Below are 22,860 nucleotides of genomic sequence, written 5' to 3'. Positions count from 1 at the left end.
CAAAGAGACAATGTGGGGAGAGGGGAACACGGGGACATCGTGGGTCACTGTACAGCCAGTGCCCCTCCACACGCTCTGTCATGTGTGACCCTCATATCATTCTTGTGAGGGGTGCAGGACCAGACCGGTCCCCAAACCTCCACCTTGTAGTTCTCTGTAAGATGGACCTGCAGGGGTTCTACTATTTTAATCATAACGTAGAGCCCTCTGACCACAATAATGGGGCAACCCTTCTGCTCAGGAGTAGGGAGTGGAGAAGGGGAGCAAAGTAACCATGAAGTCATGACCACCAGAACACCAGCCTCACTTACCAACCTGTGGGGCTGTCCAGTAAGATCCTGCAGCCCAGGACTGCAGAAGCCACCCAGCCAAACAGAGGCCCAGCTTGAAAGCCTCTCCCACAAGCACCTCAGAAGCCCACCTGGATGCCACCTAACCCCACCCTCCAGTCTCAATACATGGCATCCTTCAGGACCTTGCAGGGAACTGGTTTCTACTGACTATGCTGGCCGAAGGTGGAATCTGGCTTGGGAACCTGCCTTTTTCAAGAAACACAGTGTGATCCAGGAGCCACACCTTGGGAAATGCAGCCATAGGAAGGGTCTGGGCACCCAGAGGAATAGGGTACGTCTCCAGAAAATTATACGAGCCGCCCCAGTCCAGGTCCCACTTGGAGGCAGGGGAGGGGCTGCAGGAGAACAGATGAAGAAGCCACTGCAGCAATCAGGGCAGGACCACTTCATGGGTGTGTGTGTGTGTGTGTGTTAGTCACTCAGTCATGTCTGACTCTTTGCAATCACATGGACTGTAGCCTGTTAGGCTCCTCTGTCCATGAAATTCTCCAGGTAAGAATACTGGAGTGGGTTGCCATTCCCTTCTCTGGGGGATCTTCCTGACTATGGATAGAACCTGGGTCGTACCATTTGAGCCACCAGGGAAGCCCCATTTCATGGGAGAAGGGGACATTTGAATTGGGTCTTAAAGCATGAGTAGGAGTTTCCAGTGTTGGGGATGGCAGGGGTGAATCCAGATCTGGCGCTTGAGCCCACTATAATGTTCATAAACAAATGCTTTTTGCTTTAACGTGGCCCAGGTCCCACCCTCACTGCAAGACCTCCTGGGCTTCATCATGCCCCTAGGACTGAAGCCTTTCCAAGGGCAGCTTGGTGCCTCTTTAGGCTGCACCAGGTACTGGTGTTTATGACTTCAGCATATCTTTTTGGGGGGACACAATTCTCCCCTCTTTCCCTCAGGCTCCTGTGTGCCCCCTGGGAGGGCAGGTGGGCTTCGCACACCTATCAGAGATGGCGGGAAGGAACAAGAATTGCCCCCTCATCTCACCCAAGAGGCCTGAGGAAGGTGCTCAGGACAGACTGGGTCACCTCGCTCAATCCATCCTGCATCACCCAAGCACAGGCGTGGAGGACAGAGTGGGGGTGGGGGCTGGTGTTTGTCCTTCCAGCCTCTCTAAGCCCCACCGCCAGGGTGGGGGGGGTGGCTGTCAGTTCCACAGTGGATGCCTGTGTTTGATATGGAGATTTCGGCAGTGAGAATGCCTGTGCCTCGGTCAGAGGTTTATACAAAATGACAGCTTCTGGAGAAAGAAGCCCTGGGATTAAAAAAGAAAAGAAAAGAGAAGGAGGAGGACAAAGAGAAGCCTTGGGCTCCCTCCCTTCCCCTCCCCTCGCCTCCCCTCCTCACGCCTTTCCTGGAAGGGTGGGGGTACAGCAGCTCCTAAGGCTGTGGGACCCCCAGAGAGAAAATCCGTGCATTTGGGGCTGCTTCCTCTTCACCTCAATTTGTCTCACCTTTGCGCCAACACTTCTCGAAGGAGAAAGGCACAACAGAGGATGAGATGGTTGGATGGCATCACCGACTCGATGGACATGAGTTTTAGCAAGATCCAGGAGTTGGTGATGGACAGGGAGGCCTGGCGTGCTGCAGTCCATGAGGTCGCAAAGAATCAGACACGACTGAGTGACTGAACTGAACTGGCCCCAACCTGCCCCCTCCTTTCTAATTCTCCTCCACTCTGAACTGTCTCCCAACTCCTCATTTACTGTCCTGATCTGTCATTGCCCAGGATAAGGACCCCGGATGACCAGGCCCGGGTGGTTGATAGACACACATCACGACAGTAAACTATGAGCAGTCATTTTGAAACTTTCTCAACCTATCGTTCTAAGAGGGTGGAAACTGGGGTGGAGGGACCAACTCCAGATCCTTCTTGGGAAGCCAACAAAAGCAGAGAAGGATTGCATATAATTGCCCTTTGTTTAAGAGGCAAATGAATATTCCTGCAGAGCTGAAAACTCATTCTTCACACAGATAAGCTTCCAAAAATTGCAGTCTATTTGTTGCCAAGTTTAGGATGATTATTTCCTTCCCAACCCCCTCCGATATTTTTTAATGCCCTGAAACACAAACTGTCTTCCTTGGTGGCCCTTTGGGGCTAGAAACGTGGTCTAAAGAAGTCCATCCCAACTGGACCATGGGAAAAGAGATGGCTCCCCCGCCCCGGAAAGAAAGTTGAAGGTCAGGGATACTAATAAAGGTCATCTTGGCCATGTCTCCCTGTCAGTGAAGCAGGTAAAGAGATCTGTCCTCTTGAGATTCTGCCTCAATTCCTGGGAGCAGCCCTGGGAGAAGCTTTCTCACCGTCACCCACGTCAAGAAAGAAGACTAGAGTGGACCCCGCCCAAACCTCAGAGAAATCTTCAATGAAACTCTTATGGAGAGAGAGGCTCGAGACTGAGGCTGACTTGCCAGAGATCCCAGCGGTCCCACTTCCCAAAGCACAGAATAAGCCTGTAATGACTTCTGAGGGCAAGGCTGGGCCCTGAAAGGAGGGAGCTGTCCCCTGTCCTCAAACTTCTGGTGTGTTTTTCAGCACAGACCTGGCTGTACCCCCTTCCGCATCTTGCTGTCCTGGGACACAGATCCCGGACTGAGGAGTCCCTCCAGGAGAGGTGCATCAAGAGAGACCCCTGAGCACCTGCCCCCGGGATCCCAGGGGCTGGCATCCATTGCAATGTGTCCATCCCGGGCCAGGTAGCCTCTGGCTAATGTTTCACGAGTCAAGGCTGGACTGAGCTCACCTTCCCCAGGGGCTGCCTTTTATTTGTAACTCAGAATATTGGGCACAACCACTTTGCACTTATGGAATTCCTGGGAGTGGGGGGACACCTTCCTATGACCAATCCTGGCACCAAAAGCAAGGGCCCCCCAGCCGTGGTCCACTGCCTAGAAAGGCAAGGGCACCAGGTCCAGACTCATCAGCACACAAATCCTCACTGCACACCTCCTGTGTGCCATGCACAGCCCAAAGCAATAAAGCAGCACAGTCCCCACAGAAGCCCCATGTCCCACCCCATCCTCCTGAAAGAGCAGGGCAGAGAAGTGCAGATGCCCAGAGCAGGAGCTGCCAACATGCAGGCTATGGCCACAGCTGCCCAATGGGGGTGAGCCCAGAGGCCTCCGAGGGACGCACTCTCCCGCAGCAGTCCCAAGCAGAAGCAAGGCAATAGTCTGTTTCGCGGGAGCATGTGTCCCCACCTCCACGCCCCCCCAGCCTGTCTCTTGAAGGCCAGCTTTTCAAGTAAAACTTCATGAGACTGATTACTGCAAGAAGTGACCTCTGACAGGTATTTTGTGTCTCCTCCAGATTCATATGTTAAATCCTAACCCCCAATGTGTTGGTATTAGGAGGTGGGGCCTCTGGGAGGTGATTAGTGATGAGGGAATTAGTGTCCTTACAGAAGAAATCCCAGGGAGCTCCCTCACCCCTTCCCACCAGTGTGGACTGAGCCAGAAGGCGCCAGCGATGAACCAGGAAGCGGGTCCCCACCAGACACTGGATCTGCCAGTGCCTTGATCTCAGACTCCAGTCTCCAGAACTGAAACACGTGAGTGTGGTTCATAGGTCACCTGATCTGTGCTGTTCTGTTAGAGCAGCCCTGAACAGGACTAAGATGATAGGTAAGTGAACCTGCAAACTCAGTGTATCCAGACTGTCTCCTCCACTGACAGCATCACCTTAGGCTTAAATCTCTGCCACTCACCTCTTCCCTGCCCAGAGGGGGCCAGACACAGGCTGCCATCATCCACAGCCCTGCCCTGGCAGACCCTAAACCAAAGCAACAGCCAGATAAGAAACATGACTGGCAGCGAGAGGAGGGACCCCAGCCACTCAATCTAGAATGACAGCCCCGGACACCCGGGGCTAGGGTGGCACACAGCTTCGTTTGCCTGACGCCGTCCTCAGGTGACAGAGGCAGGGGGGCAGCTGCTCCAGGAGAGGTCTGGGTGCAGAGACTTCCACAGAAGGACAGCCCTCCCCTAGCCGGCAAAACGACCCAGGAGGCCCCCGCCTGGGGCCAGGTGCAGGGACACCACCCTCCTACCCCTCTGCCCCAAGCCTTCCCGCTCCCCTTTGCCCTTTTTTCTTTTAACTAAGCCTCTTTTGTTTAGCGAGGACCCCTTCATGTGTGCACACCCGCACATGCGTGTCAAGTTTTTATTCCAATCCTTAAATGAGGTCTTTGCTGAGAATTTACAATTCCCCCGTGGCCTCAATCTTGCAAAGATTGCTTTTTTAACGCTGTTAGGCCTTAATTCTAATAAGCCTCCTCTTTATTACAGAACCAGGTCACATTGCCTTGACACCGCCAGAAAATCTTTCATCGGCAGGGAGGGATGGGCAAGAGGAGAGAGGGACACCGAGAGGAAGGGGCAGGGAGACGGGAACCAGAGAGAAGAATCCTCCCTTAATTTGATGGAATTCTAAAATAATCTAATTTCTGGGCACCAGAGTGGCCTGATAGCGTTAGATAACTCTGTGATATGATCGTGTCTCCTTCCAATGTTAGTTTTCTTTTAGTGTCTTGGTTTTTAAAATGACTAGAGAGAGAAGCGGGAGCAACAGAACCTGATGGCTACGCCAGGCACAAGCTCAGGTCCCAGCTCTGGACAGAAGGTCACCAGCTCCGGCCCAGCACGTGTTCTCCTGCCAGCCTACTCCAGTCCTGAGGGCCAGCAGAGGAAATAGAAGAAGGGGACCAGCGGGCTCTAGGACAGAAACCAAAAACTGCTTGCGGAAGAGGCTCACTGGATCTGGATACCTGGGGAATCCATCAGTCCTACCCTCTCCCTCCCTGCTTCTTCCCTCTTCCTGAGTTAGTTGTTTTAAGGTTTATGGGGATATAGAGGGAGAGATGTTACTGAGGAAAAGGAAGCTGTCAGTCTGCATTCTCAGGGCAGAAGGACAGTCCTCCCCCACACGTACTTTAAGTGTCTATTAAACATCTGCTATGTGCCAGGGAGGTGAGAGGCTGTGGCCCTTTCCTCTACTCTTGTTGCTGGAAGTAGAAGAATCCAAGAGCTAAGGGCTGAGCTGGTGCGAGATGCTCCTTAAAACCTGCAGGAGCTTTCTGGGATTGAGGATGTGAGTCAGGAACAAGCCTTCATTCTAGACGGTTCTGCCAAAAAAGCTATGGGACAGCACCCTCCAGAAGCTCTCAGACCACGGGAAAGACAGGAGGAACTAGATCGTTGCCTCCAGATCTTGAGACATTCTCTGGAAGCATCTTTTCCTCACCATCAATCAGCCCCTCTCCATATCCTGTTTTTCTTCTCCCCCTACAAGTCAACTCGAGAGCCTTGATTCTGGTTGGGTATTTAAAGCAGGCACCGCAGGACCCTGGACAAGCAGAGGCACACACAGAGCCCCCCAGGCCTGCAGCCACCTAGCCCCTGAGCATGCACCCTGCACAGCCAGCAAGCCTCCCCGCCCCAAGTCCCTGGTCCTACCCTGAGTCTGTGTGACTTCACGGTGTTCTTCTGGGAGGACAGTGTGAGCTCAGCCAATTGTTCAATATAAAATTGTCAATCGATACAAGGTCTAAAGTAAGGCACCTTAGAAATCAAAGGTCATTTTTTTAAACTTTGGTGCCAAAGAGCACTGGTGCATAGATTGAGATGCTGATGGCAGGGGAGAGAAGAGACTGGCATCTTCCACTGAAGATGGGAGATGTGGGCCCCTCGAGCAGGCCCATCCACCCGCACTGGGGCCCATGCCCCTAACTGAGCCTCCAGCAAGTGCACGCTGAGCACCTACTGTGTCTTGAGAATACAAGACAGTATATGTATTTGTTTCCATATTAAAGGACACAGATTGTTCTGCCGACTTCCGTTTCCAGTTACACTGCACTGTGGCTTTCTTTCCACATCATCTAAAACAGCTGCATAAAACTCACTGTTTGAATAAACCATTCTTTCTAATCGTTTTTTACACAGTCCCCGCTACAGGAGGTTTGTCAGCAGTAGGAGACCTTTGAGAGATGGGGAAAGGGCAGGTGTTAGTAAGGATGGTCTGGCGCTTCCCTCTGTGCTGGTGGCCAAGTCACGAGGGGATCGAGTGCGTGTGTTCCAACAACTCTCCTGGAAGGAGAGCAAGGTGGCAGCCCTTGGCCCGACGACAGCAGATTCTTGGATTCTGCAAAATATGATTGTGAAGGCCAATCTGCCAGTGGAGAAATATGCAGCACATTCACAAGCTAAATATAAATAATATTGATTCATCTGCCATCTTGAATTACCCATTTCACTTCTGTTTTCCATTAGCATCAATAATCGCGAGATGACTCCCCAGTAGACGGGCTACATTGCACTCTACAGGATGCAGCCAACCCAGGGTCATGCACATAAGGAGTCTCAGGCTCTCTTCCAGAATAGTCTGGCATCTTCTAGAAGACTCCAGCATCTTCCTAGGAATGTTCTTTCCCTTTCATCTACTTCTCACTCCAAGCCCAGCAAAGAATGGGACTGAGAGACACATCTGAGGTCTCCCCACCCACTTTTGGAGGCATTCTGCTCTCTTTGGCAGTTGACCTTGGTTCTGGGAAAACAGCGGCACACAGTGCAAGTCCCTTCACTTCCAGGCTGAAGGGGAGGAAGCTGGTGTGGCTGGATGCACAGCCCAACCAAGCCCATGGGGCATCGCCTCACTTCTGCCACCCCCAGGGCTGAAGCTGAGACCACTTCTTCTCCAAGCCAGAAACCACAAGGCTTTCCTACAGACCAGTGGGCCCATGGCCCCTCTGGCAGCAGCCCAGCTCCAGGCCCCTGGACACAGAGTAGACCCACAACACACCCAGGAGGAGGACCAGGCCTCCTGCAAACCCTCCCACCACCAGGACTCGGCAGGCCTTCCAGTGACAGAACCAAGGCACAGAAACCCCTCAGGCCCCTCAGCTGCTGGCCCAGCTGACCCAGTGGATGGAGGGCAACAGGATACTAGGCCCGCTTCCACACCTCCACCAGCCAGCTGTCAAAACCCCCACAAACAGTGACTAAGAACATACTGCGAGTAGAGAGGCATCCACAAGCTCTGGGGGAAAGCAGGGTCCCTGCCATCAAAGCCTTTCCAATCTGACACAGCAGACAGATGTGCAAACACCTACCAGGATCTATCACTTTTCATTCTTCCTTATGAGTGCTAATTACCGCTCCCAGAAAGTGCTGCGAAATAGAGGGTGCTGTCAGGCCCAGCGGGAGCCACGAGAAGGGGCCTCTGAAGATGGCTTCTCCTGTCCTTTGTGTGAGGAGCACAAGTTAAGTTCCAGTTGCCCACCAGCCTTAGATATGCCCTGTCCCATGCTTGTGAAAGAATCTAGAATGTCCCCATTTGTCTTCACCATCTACCCACTGGCCAACCATTCCTAAGATCCTATAGGAGAAATCCAGGCCACCCCTGGCCTCAGCACCCCACTGTCTGTCAAAAGAGAACAGCTTCACCTTGCAATCAGCATGGAGGAGACACCCTACAGGTCACTGGAGCCCTGAGGCCAGATGCCCACGGGAGAAAAGCAGTCAGACTCTAGGGCAGGTGGTGACAAGGCAGTTGGCCAACCACCTGGTCTCCTCTTTTTTTAGCTAATGTTCCAGCTACAAAGGCTGAGCTTGGACCGTGGGTACCCAGGGGGCCCCTTGAGAGCCCATAGACAGCTGAATGTGCCTCGACTCATTCTGTGGGCTCTGTTCTCTGAGTAGAGAGAAGTCTGGCTGGAAGGAATCTTGGTCTGGCATCCTTCTCCCCCAAAGCCTCCTGCAGAAATTTATATCCCATAGCATGGTCTGGATACACGCTATACAGCCGACAGGTGCAGGGACGTGGCAGGTCGTGGCTGCCCTTACATGTATAGCCGGATACATACAAGTGCTCCTTGAAGAACCAGGGAATAAGGCATGCGCGTGCACGCATGCACACACACACACACACACACACACACACTCCTCACCGTTAAGGGCCTGGAATGATGTCTTCTCTGTTCTCCCGGCTATAATTATTTTAGCGTGGGAGACAAATTCTGTCTCCAGAGTCTCAGTAGCGCTACATTAGAATATCATGCACTATGGTCCTGCAAAATCTCTACTGTAGCCTCACTCTTTCCCTCCATGCCAGAGCACAAACGGGCTCCTCAGATGGGCGGACACACCGTGGAAGCCCCGCACCAAGGGTTTAATGCCTACTCTGAGCCGCTCCACTTAGAGCAAGAGAGCCAGGAACCACGCATGCGGGTAACCATGGCAACTTCAGGGAAGTTTAAAAAAATAAGTTTGTGAGTTGCTGGTTGTTATTTGGTGCTTGGGTTCTTTCCTTCTTTTTTAAGATAACAAGGTCCCTGAATAACACTTTTATGAGTTTTTTTGGGTACTGCATCCAAGGCAGCGGCTGTCTCCAGACTTGCAATTACCTTCCAAGGGGGAGGCACGTCTTGTCCAAGCACCACCGTCACAAGTCCAGTTTCTGCTCTGGGTGGCTGTTCTCTGTGGGGTAACCTGGAGCCAGTGCACCTCCCACACATCTCCATGCCTCCTCCTCCCTAGGAGTCCAGAGATTGTCAAACCAGACCCCTGGGGATCCCAACCAGGTCCCACAACACCACTCACCCAATCTGGGGAGAGTCAGGCAATCTCCTCCAAAATCAGAGGCAAATCACAGGCAGAGTTGCACACACACTCACACACGTGCATACACAAGGGGCCAGCACAAGCCATGTAAACTACGTTCTCCCACAAAAATGCCCGAGTGGCCTCTGTGGGAGCAAATGGGAGCCACAGCCCTGACACTGACCTTTCTCCACGAAGGCAGCAGGAGCAGCCTCTCCATGCTGAGGGACATGCTCACGTGTCAACAGGGCACACCCGCCATGCACACGGCCATCGGTTCAGTGGCCCTGGCTGTGCCAAAAGTTAAGTCACCGCAGCAGGAAGCACACTCCTCCAGGCCTGCAGTACCAATAGTCTGCAAAGCACCTCAGGGCAGAACAATGGTGGGGCCCCGCCCACCCTGCTGCCCACTGTGCCAATGGATGGATTAGGGTCGGGGTCAGGAGCACCGAGGAGTGCTTGAAGGCCACGCACCATTCCGTGTCACAGCTGTGGCCCCAGAGGGCTGGGCAGATGGCTGTGAAAAAAGGAATATATTTTTTTTTAAGCAGAAAAATCCTAAATGGCCCTTTCAGCCTTTCGGCGCACATAATTGTAGTATCCGAGTTAATGAAAGGCCTGGCGTGCTGGCTGGCTGAATACCGCTAACGCCGCAGCCCGCGGCTCATGTGGAGTGGCTCCACCACCATCGTGGAAAGCCGACCCCAGTGGGGAGGCAGGAGGGGCGGGGAAGGAGGTGGGGAAACGCAGGAAATAAAGAGCGTTTCCAGGAATGACAAGGCTCCCACGCGGGATCACATCATCAATTAGCCGGTAGGAGGGCCGAGGAATGCTTGGCATCTTATTTCCACAAAGACAAAGTTTCCTTGAGGAAACTGCCAGAGTCTCCAAGGCACTGAAGTCAGACACAGAACAAATGAAGAGGGACGATGGCTGGGCTTGGCCGTTGCTCAGACACCCGCCCCAGGCAGTCTGGCAGCGGGCTGTGTGGGTTTAGAGACACAAGTGCAGCCTGCAGGTGTCCAGGAGGTGAGAACACACAACATCTATGTGTGCACACACACACACACCGTGCACACACATGCCAACACTCACACCTGTGCACACACACGCACACATATCCATGGACACGCACACTCTACTGCCAGGTTGGGGTCCACTATTCTGACCCACAAACATTCCAGTTTGTGGCTCTTTCGCCCACCAGCTGCTCAGGAGACAAAACACAAATGCGTTACTCAGAACTTGCGCCGAAGACCCTGCAGCACATCCCCCATCTGTGAGGAGACACTGGGGTCTTCAGGTCCGGTCTCGGATGGAGCCCAGAGCATGTCAGATCCTTTAATCGTCCATTGCAGAGCCTTCAAACCCACACCCAAGGGACTCCTGCCCTATAGGCCCCAGGAAGCAGCCTAGCTCAGCCGTCTAAGTGGAGGTGACTGATTTATTCTGACCGTCCTGACTCTTAACGACCCGCTCTCCTCCAGCCGTGCAAGGCTTTAATTGTCCATCCAGCAGGGCAGGGAGGAACCGTAAATCTTTCCTCCCGGCTGCTCTGAGCTCAGCGCTGCTTGACCTGCCATTGCCAGCCCCTCGCCTGCATCCCGCTGGAGCAGTCTGCTGGCTTTGAAGGTGAAGGCGGGGACTGGGGGAGGGGGAGCAGGAGAAAGAGGCTGGTGGGGTCGGGGAGGGAGACAGAGGGGTGGAGCACGGCCATGTGCCCTGTGTCTGCTCCTAACCCCAGGGTACTGAAGACGAGTCTTCACTGCAGCTTGGAGGGGAGGCGGCAGTAGGCACAGTGTACATGGGGTACCCTGGGCTATGCCCTCCTGAGCCAGCGTCTACACACTGGCCTCACAGAGCCCAGCTCTCAAGCAGCCTGACTCCTATGAAGTGGGCCAGACCCCGGGGGAGTCTTGGCATTCCCCTGCCTTCTGAAAAACAGCACAGCCCTGAAAGGAACCCACTGGGGAGGAAATACTATCCTCCATCCAACCTTCATTGTGTGTGTGACTGGTCCCAGCTGAGAGCACAGGGACCTCTCTGTAAGAGATGGGGGAGGGGGGTAAGCCACGGGCACACAGGAGGTTGGCCTCAGGCTCCAAAGCAGGCCTCCTTCCCCCTCCAGCAGACTTCATATTTTCTGTAATTTTAGTCTATATTAATGCATTTCAAAGTGGTGAACATTATAGTTATGATTATTACCTAAAGACTTCCTTTATAGCCCTCATTTTCTAGCGTTCATTACTTTCTGAAAAATTATCCTTGGGGCCCGAAATTTTCCAAGTCTGGTCTTGTGGGTTTTCCTTCTTAGGATCTGAGCAAAACATACGATTATGTCCATGATGGGCAGGGGGCAGGTGGTTTAGCGCTCCCTCAGTCTCCGTGGTGACTTCTGACGAGGAAAGAATGGTGTGGGGAGGGCAGGACTGCGCGCTGCACTTTTAACGTGTCAGCACTGATATCGATGACCTGGTTTTGGTTTTGCCCATCTGTTCTGTCCAGACAGTTCTACTTCTGAAATGGGATTTCCATCTACGTGGGGGAAAGCACCCATGCACCATTCGTTTTACAAGCTTAAGCACAGACAAGTCAGGACAGCCAGCGCTAATCACTGCAATATTGTCAGTGAACCGATACAGCTGGACACGTATTTTCGAAAACAAAGGCAACCTTAGGGAGCGATCCCAGTCTTGGCCAGCGGATGTTGGAAGGGTCAAAAGAATGTAGATTCTGTGTGCATTCTTCTCAACTGTTCTAGGACAGATCAGTCTGTGAGGGGGAAAAAACAAAAACAAAAAAAAGACATGCTGGTAAGCTGCCTTTCATCCTGTTGTCCCAGACACCAACCTCAGGGCTTCCGAGGTTAGGACAAGGAAATGGAGCCCCTCACCAAACAAAGGCCATCCTCCGGCTTCTCTGTCTCCTTCCCTTTGGTCAGCAGTTAAAGGTTCACAGCTGGCAACGTAGCGAACAGACTTCTGGAATGATGATACTTGATAGGCACTGGCTGTTTGGGAGTGTTGATTATAATATTACACCAACCCAAAACAATAATTCTCACCTTAAATTCCTCCAGCACCTCTCTTTTCTGTGAACATTTTAAAATACTTGACTAATGTACCCGTGGATAGCACTCCTAAGAGGTATGCTGCAGGCACTATCAGTCCCACGATGAGTAGCTTGGGGGACACATGAGGGAAGTTGGTGAATCACAGCCCCCACCCCCATCGACGAGGAGCCTGGGTAAGAAGGCCCTTAGGCCCTGGTTCCACCTCACCAGTCCCTGCAGTGGGGGCCCCAGCTGTGCCTGATGGCATCACAGTGGTCCCTTCAATGAGGGAGAGTCAATATTCCAGAAAGGCATGTACACTTTATGTTTATTTCTAATGGGTTTTGCAAAACTGAGTTTCGGTTTGTCACACTTTGGGTCCTGGGAATCAAAAACATCTCCTTGCTGAATGCAGAGGTGGGATAGAATCCTTCAGTCTGAGCGTTAAGTGCCATAGTGGCGATCTTCAGATTCAGAGACGCCCAGGAAGGGGAGGAGGTCAGGATTCTTCTTTTCTTCCTCCTCGTGGAGAATCCAGCTGACATTGAGCTAGGGCCCCCATCTCTTAGAATCCAAAGCCACTCCTGCGAAAGTAAAGCACCCAGCACTTCCCCCTCCTTCTGTGTCCCTTGACATTCAACCGGGAGTGGAGGCATGGGGAGGGGGTGATGGCGCATCAGTGGGGCACACCTCAAGAGGCCAGAAGCCCCTTCACCCTCTGGAGGCCATGAACAGGGTGACCGCTGGGACCACAGCCCCACAGACAGACCCTCACTCGTGTCTTTCTGCCTGGCCATAAGTGTTCCTGAGAACATGAGCTGCCAGGTTCCTCCTGGGGACCCTCATCAGCCCCCTGAGCATGTAAGGATATCCTCACCTATACAGGAATGCTAAGACTTGTTTCTGTCCTAGCACCTGCGACTTTATCTGGAACCGTTTTAAAACAGCATCATCTCCTTGTGGCAAAAGGACACAGTGCAGAATCCACTTCCTTAACTCTGACATTTGCTCATTCCTCCAACATGCGGATGGCACCAGGGAAGGTCTGTGCTCACCACCAGCTGTTGCAAGCCTACTGTGCACCAGTTCCTTTACGTGTATCACTTTGCCCCTCTTCTCAGCTGAGCAAGCTAGGCTTCACAAGCTTGACCCAGGACACAGGGTTGGGAAGTCTACATGCTCTCCCCTCCGGCATATTGCAGTCAGTCCCACCGCCCTGGAAGTCAGAACCTGGCCTCACACCTTACATCCCCTGCACACAGCCTCCCGCTACATCTCAGGCGAGTGCCAGATCGGCTCCTTGCACCCTTAATGGGCTTGAGGTCTCAAGTAAGGTAATTAACTCACAGCTCTGTCCAGAAGTTACATTCCATTTAAATGTGCATCTAAATGTGTGTGTCCCAGGGGTGAAGGGTGGTTCTTACAAGAAGGAACGGCCACAACGCACAATCTCAGGGAAGCCAGTGCCGGTTAATAAGGAGACGAACTGAATGAAGATTCAGAGTAGATCTCCAGGGAAAAGAAAGGATGGGAGAGTGAGTCAGGAGAGGGTGGAACCCAACAGGAACCTGTGTGCAGACCCAGCTTGAAGCATCATTCTGAGTTTCCTTTTGCTTCTTGCATCTCAAGGTGACGAGAAAAGTAGGGAAACCGTGGTATGTGCGGCGATCTCACTGAAGTATTAAAAATTCATCTTAACACCTCTTGCTGAAAACAGAAGGTTAAAAAGCCCTTCTTGCTATTGCCAAAAGAAAGAGGGATAGGGGTGGGGGAGAAATCATCAGCAGAAGCTTTGATTTCAAGTGGCCCAGAAGCTTTTATGTACACACCCTGGAGCATTGCCCTGCACCCAGCCCTTAAAAGAGAAGTTCCAGGAAAATTAGGAGTTATTTTCTTTTGGATCCTATAGTGAAGCATCTCATTTGGATTCAGGAAGGATCTTGAGCTATTAAAGTTTAGTGAGAAATTACTCCTAAATGTACCTAGGTATTCATACCTCTTTAAATCTTTCTCCAAGTTGTATCCAGTTTTTTAATACAAGTAAACTTTATGTTCTTTGGCTTCAACAGAGTTTCACATTTTTACATAAAAAGAGCCTTCATTGCCGAGAACAATGTGCCTCTCTGTGTTCTCATTATCCCTACCTAAAAGGAAACTATCCTGAGACAGGGCGCAAATTTCAGGGGTGCAGGGGAAGTACCTAGACTCTGGAGGACCACACTTCTTGTCACCACCATCCCTCTGTTTCATTTGGTGTCACAGACAAGGAGACAGTAATAAGCAGGGCGGCAGCTCTCCACCTATTCGCACACAGAGCTCTGAACGGTCCCTAGGTTTGTGCAGGGCACTACTGGTACATCGTAGTTGTAATGGACAGGCAGCCCTGTGCGGGAGCCGGGGGCCTGGCTGACTTCTGGCTTGTTTGATTTGGTGGAAGAATTTTGGTGTCAGACAAGACGCCTCGGAGAAATACAGGCACACAGAATTCTCTTCTCTTCCATACAGAAGACTTCTGTTACATTTCCACTTGGCCCTCCAAAAGGAATGTGATGAAGCTGTGCAGGGGCCAGCTGGGAGCGAGTGTGCCCCAGGCAGTTCCTTCCCTGCAAGCAGGACTATTTTCTTGAAGGGCCAAAAAAAGACAAACCTGACCACCTGCCCTCTCCTCCTGGTTTCCAGGCATAGTCCGAAGCGATAAGAGACCAGAAGGGGTGGCTTCCCTGAGCAACAGCTGAGACCTGACACACGGGGTTGATGATCAGGAGGAGATCTGGGAGGGAACCGTTGTGGTAAGGCATAGGGCGGGCAGTTCTTCACTCATGCCTCTGTTCTTCTAGAATCTTAGGAAGAAGCTCTTTGGACAGCCATGAACCAAAGAAATATTTTATAAAATTCTGCTCAAAATATGTATATTCTCCCCCCTCCTTTTTTTCTGCTAGGAATTCTCTCTGGCTTTAAACAATTAGACCTTTCAAAAACTTGCAACCAAACTGCTTTGTTCTTGGTCCTCAGAGGAAACTATAGACTCTGAAGACCCCACCCCATCCCACACAAATTGATGCCAGCAAGTTATAGCCCACTCCCCAGGTGGAATCAGCAGTACCCAGCCCCGAGCTACACAGAAAGGGTGAAGACTAGATCCAAAGGAGGGGCCCCTGTCGCACGGTGAGCACATCTTTAGGTCCCTGGAGCCTAAATAAAATTAGCAGTCTTTTGCGGGCCCTGCTGGCGGCCGTCCCTTGTGGGGCTCCCCTGGCTCCTGGGCCATAGCATTCAGTTTTGCTTCACCTGCTCCCTGGCAACACTTTCCAAAATGCAATGTATATACTGGGAGCTTTCCCCAGGCTACTAGAGGAAATGCTTTCAAATGAAGTAGCAGATTTTATGCTCTTTATTATCTCAAGTCACCTTCTAAGGCATGTTTTGGTGTCAGCTCACGTGTTGGAGAAACTGCGACAGCAAACTCATTTACTAAGTGCGCTGCGCTTTAAAAATGTACATTTTATATTAATAAACCAGTCCACATCACAAGGTATTTCTTTAAGTGAGGTATTTCTACTCGTTTTTCTGTCTGCAGTCCTCCACAAAGAAAAGACCTCACCATGTACTCAGTTACTCCCCATCCCACCTGTAGATGCGAGCTGTCCTCAATTCTCATACGTAATTCAAAGAGAAAGTCATATACCAAGTGCCTGCACCACTCAGAATGAAAAGGGAGAAAAGAAGACATAAAAGGGAGGAGAAAGAGACACAGACGGACAGAGAGAGAGAGAGAGAGATGGAACCAGAACGTTATAAATAAAAAGGAGACAGTGATGGCTCAGAGAGAAACCTACTTCAGAGAGGCAGCAAAAAATAAGATGTTTAGGCTGTCTGAATGTTTCATGAACCTGTGAAAATAACGTGCTGCTTTATGAAAGAACGTGGGGAGACATTGCAGCTAATCAAAAAGATGTAGGTGCAAATGGGATGTGTTTATAAAGCCGGCATCGCTTGCAGAAGAAAAAGCCTGCAGCAGGCGGGGATTTAGGGAAAGGCAGGTGCCCACAGAGAAGCATAGCATCTCTGTTCAAGGCAGGAAGTTTCAGGATGGTTTTTCCCCTTCACTTGTTTAAAAACAAAAAATTCCTCACCAAATGTCAGCTGTGAGTCAGGTTCCATTTGTCTTTATAACAAAGTATCAAGCAGGAGTGTGGAAATAAATAAACACAGAGAGACAGCTAGGACCAAAAAGACCAAAATTGCAGGCACATGGATGGGCTAGATGAGGTAACCCCACACCACAACCGCTGCAAAAGAGTGTTTCAATTCCGTGTTCACTGTCACTCCAGGCTCAATCAGACGCTTCTCCCTGCATGGCTCCCCAGGCTCCTTACATTGCCCCCCACCCCACACACCACCACTCTGACATGTACGGGGGGAGAGGTGCTTCCTTCACCTTTACATTCCTTTACTCCTAATTCTACAAGCAGGCATCAAATAATGCCACGTGCCCAGGAGGAAGTGGGGATAAATCAACCAGTATCTCTGCCCTTAGGAGTAAGGTGCCGTACCCAAGCTGGACCAGGCTGGCCAAGGAGCAATCCAGACTTGGGGCGGGCATTTTCTCTGGCCAATACCATGCCCAGTCCACCCCAAATACCAAAGAGCTCCATAATTTCTCTCCAATTCTTGGAAGCCATTTCTTTGAGCCGTTGGTAGAGCTCAAAGCTTAGCAAGTAGCAGGAACATAACAGAGGCCCACTCTAGAGTGGTACCCAAGAGTCCTCCCATCTGCCTCCTTCCTAAATCTGCCTCTTGGCTGGCATTGGGTTAACCCTTCCCCCCAGCAGGGTGAAGAGAGCCACCGCCGAGGCAGCGCCCCCAGCGGCCCCAGGACAACCTCCTCAGGGAGGATGGCACCAGAGCAGGCTGCGGGCCCTGGCCCTGTCCTTGGTGCTGCCGCCAGCTGCACCCCCTGTGGCAGGGGCCGTCCAGGACTCAGCCTTCCGTCCCGCCTGGCCTCTGGGACCCTGCGGAAAGGCCATGAATACACCCGGACCAGCTTCGACTCCTTTCCCAGGGCACTGGACAGGAGACATTTTCAATGAAGGCCCAGCATAGCCAGATCCTGGCCTATGGGGACGTTCCTGGACTCCAGCTTCCCCAGGTGACCTGAGGCTACCCAAGGCCCAAGGATGGACTCAGTTCTCTCTAAGCTCAGGCCCCTAGAGGGGGGAATCTGAGCAATCATTCGAGTCCTCTTTTAATGGAGGAGGGGATTGCTGTTGGAAATGGGCAAGTGGTGCCAAAAAAGCCCAGCAGCTCCAGCACAGACAACCCACGTGACTCTGGCAAACCCCTTCCTTGGTTTCCAGCTGCCTCACCAGGCCCCAAGCACCAGAAACTCCACTCTAGCTTCTGCTTCCTAACCCCCAGACCTTCTCACCTCATTCTCCAGGGCTCTGCTCTACCCTCTCAGAAGCTCCCGGTTGGGAAATCAGTTAAGCACTGCTTCCAGGAGAGTGTGCCTGTGAGCCCAGTGCCCACCCAGAGAGGCCTCCAGTCTCTGGGGAGGGACGGGGGTGGCAACCTCCAACCTCAGGGCATAATGGAGCTCTGAGCCCCAAGGTGGAGACGGGGACTGTGGGACAAGCCCGCCTAATGCTCAGAAGGAGCTCCTTTGCCACGCCCTCCCCAAACCCCGCGTCCCAGTGCTCTTCGGTCCTCAGAGAGGCCCCCCACTTGCCTGCCTCCCGCTTCCATCAGGCTGCGCTTCCATTGCAACTTTTCTCCCTCTCTCCCTTCACAATCTTCCCTCACCTGGAGGGTCTGGTTTTAATTAGTGCAATATACCCGTTAACAACGCAGCCTAATTAAGACATCCGCCCAATTCCGAGATGCACACTTAATGAGCAGGTTCTGCTACAATGTTTATACTTTTATTATGATTATTTGCAGACCAGTAAAACCAAAGCCGGCTTCCGGCTGATAGACCTCATACTGGCGACCCCACTCCATTAGCCTCCTACCTGCTCTGTACTAAGTGCCCCGGGCTCCCGGGCGCGCGCCCAGGGCGTCCCCCGAGCCGAGCGGGTGTTTCAGCTGGAAATTAGCGGCCGGGCGCGAGGGAGAAGCGACTTCACCCCCAGCTGAGGTGTAGGGCTGAGTCCCTCCGTACCCGTCCTTTTCCTCCACCGCGGAATGTCTCGTGCATCAGCGTGAGCTGCACCGCGGGCGTCCTTTTTAAAGTGACCATTAAAGAATAAATCCAGTCCCTACCCAAAGCTGGAGAGCTCGGTCAGGAAGGAGTTTTTCCTCACCCTCGCCGGACCCCGCGGCCGCTGGAGGAGCTGAAATCCTGGACTCCCAGTAAATCCCTCCTACCCTATGTCAGACCTCGGATCCTGGGGCCGCTCTGGGACGGGATGGGGTCCCAATGTTCCTCCACGCCCCGCGCCGCGTCCTCGTCCCCGCGTGTACCCGGTGAGGGCCCCCGGCAGCGCGGGCACTGCGGGGATGCAAACCCGGAGAGGCTCCGCGCCGGGGGAGGCTGCGTCACCCCGAGGTGCCGCCAGAGACAGCCCTCCCGAGGGGGCGAGCCCTGGACCCCTCCCCCCTCCCCGGCGAGTCTCACCACCTCTGAGACCACCGGGATAGAAAGTTTGGACTGGGTGTGCCTGACCGCCTTCGCGCCAGCTTCCCTCAGCGCCGGGCTGCGCCAGCCCCTGGGGGCGGCCGAAGCTCGGAGAAGCAGCCTGGGTTCACGCCAGAGCCTCTCTGACTCCCGACCCTCTGCGGGGAGCGCCCCCAGCCCGCCGCCTGGAGGGCCCTGCTAGCGGCTCGCCCCCTGCCGCTTCACACCGGCGCACAGCGCGACGCTGCGGGCCCGGGGCCTCTCTAGGGGACCGTGGGAGACCCTTCCTCCCCACAACTCTTTTGGGTTATCAACTCCTCCGGTGAACCCTTCTCCTCGAGGACTTAGGCAGGGTTCCCGAGGACTGGGTGCCCAGGGGTCGCTCCCACCCGCGCAGGTTCCAGCTCCGTACCCCGGACGCGCCCCGCGGGGACGGGATCTCCTCCCGCTCAGCCTCCCCCCGCCAGGGAGTTCCCCACGCCGGGTACTGTGCCGCCACCGCCGCCACCACCACCGCCGCCACGATCAACGCCACGAGTGCGCGGGACTCCCTGGCGTCTCCATGGAGCCCGACCCCGGGGCCTTCCCATTCACAAAATCGCCCCTCCGGCCGCGGGCTGGACCACGTGCCGCGCGACCCGAGCCCAGGAGGGAACCCAGAGAGCCCCGACCCCGCGGGGAGACCCCTGACCCCGAGGGCGCCACCCCTCCCCGAGCGCCCTCGGGTCGGTCCGCGTCCGCGCTCTGCAACCCCGCGCCCCCACCAGCCCCGCCTCCCCCTGCGGGGTCCGGTGCGCCCCTCCCCGGGACGTGCCCACCCCCACCCCCGAGCCCAGCCGGCTCCACGGGAAGGTAATGACCACCGCAGGGGTGAAGCGCGGGCGGCGGGGGCTAGGTTACTCACGGGCTCAGCGCTCCCCGCGGCAGGTGACAGGGGCCCGGCGGCCATGCCCCGGCTGCATCCCGGCCGCCGAGCGGGCAGCGGCGTCCCGGGGCCGCGCGGGCACCGGCGAGCCGGCGGCGAGGAGATCGCGGGGCCGGGCTCAGGCGGCGGCGGCGACCGCGTCTCCTCCGACCACGCGAGCGGCTGGGACCGCGGAGGGGCCGCTGTCCTAGGAGGCTCGGCGCTCGCTCTTGCCTCGCTGCCGCCCTCTCTCTCTCTCTTTCTCTCGCCTCTCTCCTCCCCCTTTCTCTCTCCCTCTCGCCGGCTCCTCTGGCTCGCTCGGCTGGAGCGAAGAGACAGCAGGAGCACGCGGCGGCGGCGGCGGCCCTGGCGGAGCGCGCAGCGCGCTGCAAGGGAGGGGGCTCGGGCGGCCGCGCGGCCGGGAAGGGCGGCGTGGCGGGGAGGGCCGCGGCGGGGACAGCGCAGGCCCGACGCACCCTTGTGGCCCGAAGCTCCGGCCCGGAGCAGAGCCTGCACGAGAGAGGTGGGCGAGGCGCGGAGGACCCCAAAGCCCGGGGCTGCCCAGTTTCCCTCGAGCGCCGCCCTCCGGTCCCGGACCCGCTTCCCGTCGCTTCCTCCCTCCCTCACTCCCTGCAGCGATCCTGAGGCCGGGCAGCCCCTACCAAGACCCTTACCCTCCTGCCACCCTGGCCCTGGCCAAGAAAGAACAACACTGGGGATCCCTAGGAATGGGACTCGGGCCCCAAGAATGGGACTCGGGCATCGAGGGCGAATGCTCCCCAACCTCTGCCACCGGTCTGCACCCCCTGGCCTCCTCTTCCAATTTGCCCACACACCTACTCCTTACTGGGGCTTGAAATTCCCTGCCTTGCGTTCCTGGGAATCCAAGAGTGAATAATCAGCCACACAGAGTCACCACTGGGGTGTAGGTCCACACTGACCAACCACACGGATTCAAACATTTCCACCTTGGCCGCGGAAGAGGGGCTGTCACTTGTAGGAGGTCAGCTAAGAATTTGCCTAAAGTCAGAAAAGCAAGTATTCCCTGTCCCCACTCCCAGCTCCCCCACCCTAGGGGAAGGGACCCTGATGTAGGTTCTGAGACGGTCTCTATCCTCCGGAGGGGGAGCAGAAGGAAAGCAGAAGCTAAGGGCCAGAGGAGTAGGGATCATCTGGGCTGGCAGGATGAGACCCATGGAGAGCAGTGAGGTCACACCAAAGGCAGGCAGGAGGCCTTGACTGTCCCAAACAGAACCACGGAATTAGGCAAAGCCTTGCTCCTGATTCTACACAAAAGACAATCGGATGCAGGCCTGGAGCATCATCCAGAAGGGTGAGAGCAGGGATGGAAGTGAGCTGAACCATCAAAGACATTCTCAACCTAAGTGAAGTGAAAGTCGCTCAGTTGTGTCCAACTCTTTGCGACTCCAAGAACTATACAGTCCATGGAATTCTCTAGGTCAGAATACTGGAGTGGGTAGCCTTTTCCTTCTCCAGGGGATCTTCCCAACCCAGGGATCGAACTCAGGTCTCCCGTATTGCAGGCAGATTCTTTACCAGCTGAGCCACAAGGGAAGCCCTCTCAAGCTAAAAGCAAATGAAAAACCTGTGTCAGGTTGCTTTTACTTCTGGATGCTGCTTCTAGAACAGATTTCTTCTTGTACCTGACTGTTCTGCTTTTCTGTGTGAGGCAAAGACCATGTCATGGAGTCTGGAGTTTGTTAGGAGCTTGTAGGACTCAGAGACAGTGAAGGGAGGGATATAAACTCAGCTCCTCTGTGCCCAGGGCTCTGCACTGCCAGCTGCCTTCCCAGCAGAGCAAGGACAGATAGTGTCCACAACAGGTGGCTACTGTCCACTCACGAGCTTGATGTTTTTAATTTCTGGCCCTTTTCCCTGTCTGGGTCACTGATCTGTCTTGGTCAGTGGGAGTCATGCTACACAATTTCGAGTTAGCTTCTTGGCCCTACAACTAAACACTGGATATATGCCTTGTCCACCAGCAAGGCAGCTGCTTGGTTGATTGAACTCTCCCCAGCCCCCATATTTGAAATAGAACGTCCCTGCTCAAAAGACCTAATTGGCTTTCTCTGCCCTCTGCTGTCAGATGGTCCAGGCCTCCAACTTGTGGCTGGGCCCACTCACTCCTCATCACCCGCCTGTCTTCTTATAGGCAGGCCTTTTGCTTCCCAGGCAAGATCTTTACTAGTCACTCCTCTGGATCATTCCAGAGAAGCTCTCGGAAGACAGCACCAAATCTTGTTCCCAAGCTCCACCAGACCCAGCCAGGGCTCAGCATGCTGTAGGTCCATGCAGACACCTGAGCGCATGGATTGAAGTTGGTGTCGGTGGCAGGATCAGCCCCAGGATATGCACATTGGGATCACCATCAGGGAGAGGCCCTGGCAAGGCTAGAGCCTCATGACAAGCCTCAGAGACTTTGGCCTCTCAGCACCAGTTGCTGTGGAATGAGGATCTGCCCAGGAAAGGGGCTCAGGGCCAAACTGTATGTCCTCATATTAGTATCAGCCAGGGGGGATTCCTGTCTTGGGATATGACTGAACAGAATTTTACAAACCTCTGACTTGGAAGCTTCATTAAAAAAAAAAAAAAAAATGAGACCATGAAGGAGGAACCAGGAACAGCCCTTTGCAACACTAAGAAAGAAGCAAAAGGAGATTTAGCTCAGAGCCTAAAATGACAACTGAACACACATAGCTAATTTTACTCTCTCTGAAAACCCCACTAAAACTACCAAAAGAGATTTCCTGAAGATGAAAACCTCCCAAGGAGCTGGTGAACAGAGAAAAGACAACCACCAGCAAAGTGTGGGAGGCAGGAAGGCAAATGGACAAGAGGTGCTTGGCCTTGCAGAGCTGAGTCCTGACCCCATCATGGGGAGGGCTAAGAAACAGAACCTCCAAAGGCTTAGAGCCATGGGACAGGTAACTGTGGGCAAAAAAAAAAAAAAAAAGGCAGCTAGGAGTGGTGATGATCTGTTTAAAGAGCCTCAGATCCTGGATGGTTGCCCACTCCAGATCACTGGATGGCTGGTCACCATGGAAGGGTATTCTTCGAGGAGGGTGAAGCAGGGGCTCTGTGGCCTGGGGGACTCCATGCATGGTGACAGAGGGGTGTCTTTCACTCTGAAGGCTAAAAGCCCCACCCAGCCCCCATAGCACCAACATCCTCCAGGCAAGAAGCTAGAAAAGTCTCTTCCCCCTCCTGCAGATTTTAGGAGAAACCTATGGATATAATTTTATTGTTTCCAAGCAGAGCCCTGAGCCAATCTCCCTAGAGAGAATCCCCAGTGGATAAGCCCACTCAATCCTCAGACCT

At 53.9% G+C, this 22,860-nt stretch overlaps 1 protein-coding gene across 4 annotated transcripts in view; it reads right to left on the bottom strand.

The window, feature by feature from the left end:
• Positions 1–19,611, bottom strand: part of RBFOX3 (RNA binding fox-1 homolog 3) — a 440,093-nt gene extending 420,482 nt beyond the window's left edge. For 3 of the 4 annotated variants that reach the window (XM_061389818.1, XM_061389814.1, XM_061389819.1), the window contains exon 1: positions 19,522–19,611. The gene's annotated coding sequence lies outside the window, so the exon portion shown is untranslated. Of the gene's footprint in view, positions 1–18,262; positions 18,556–19,521 lie in introns of those variants that run through there. The other variant, XM_061389815.1, reaches the window with a different exon arrangement.
• Between the last annotated feature and the right edge of the window lie 3,249 nt (positions 19,612–22,860).

Source organism: Bos javanicus, chromosome 19 (genome assembly GCF_032452875.1).
Source record: "Bos javanicus breed banteng chromosome 19, ARS-OSU_banteng_1.0, whole genome shotgun sequence".
NCBI classification, from domain to species: domain Eukaryota; kingdom Metazoa; phylum Chordata; class Mammalia; order Artiodactyla; family Bovidae; genus Bos; species Bos javanicus.
Note: the sequence above shows the minus strand (reverse complement) of the source record. Positions and strands in the feature narration are given on the sequence as shown.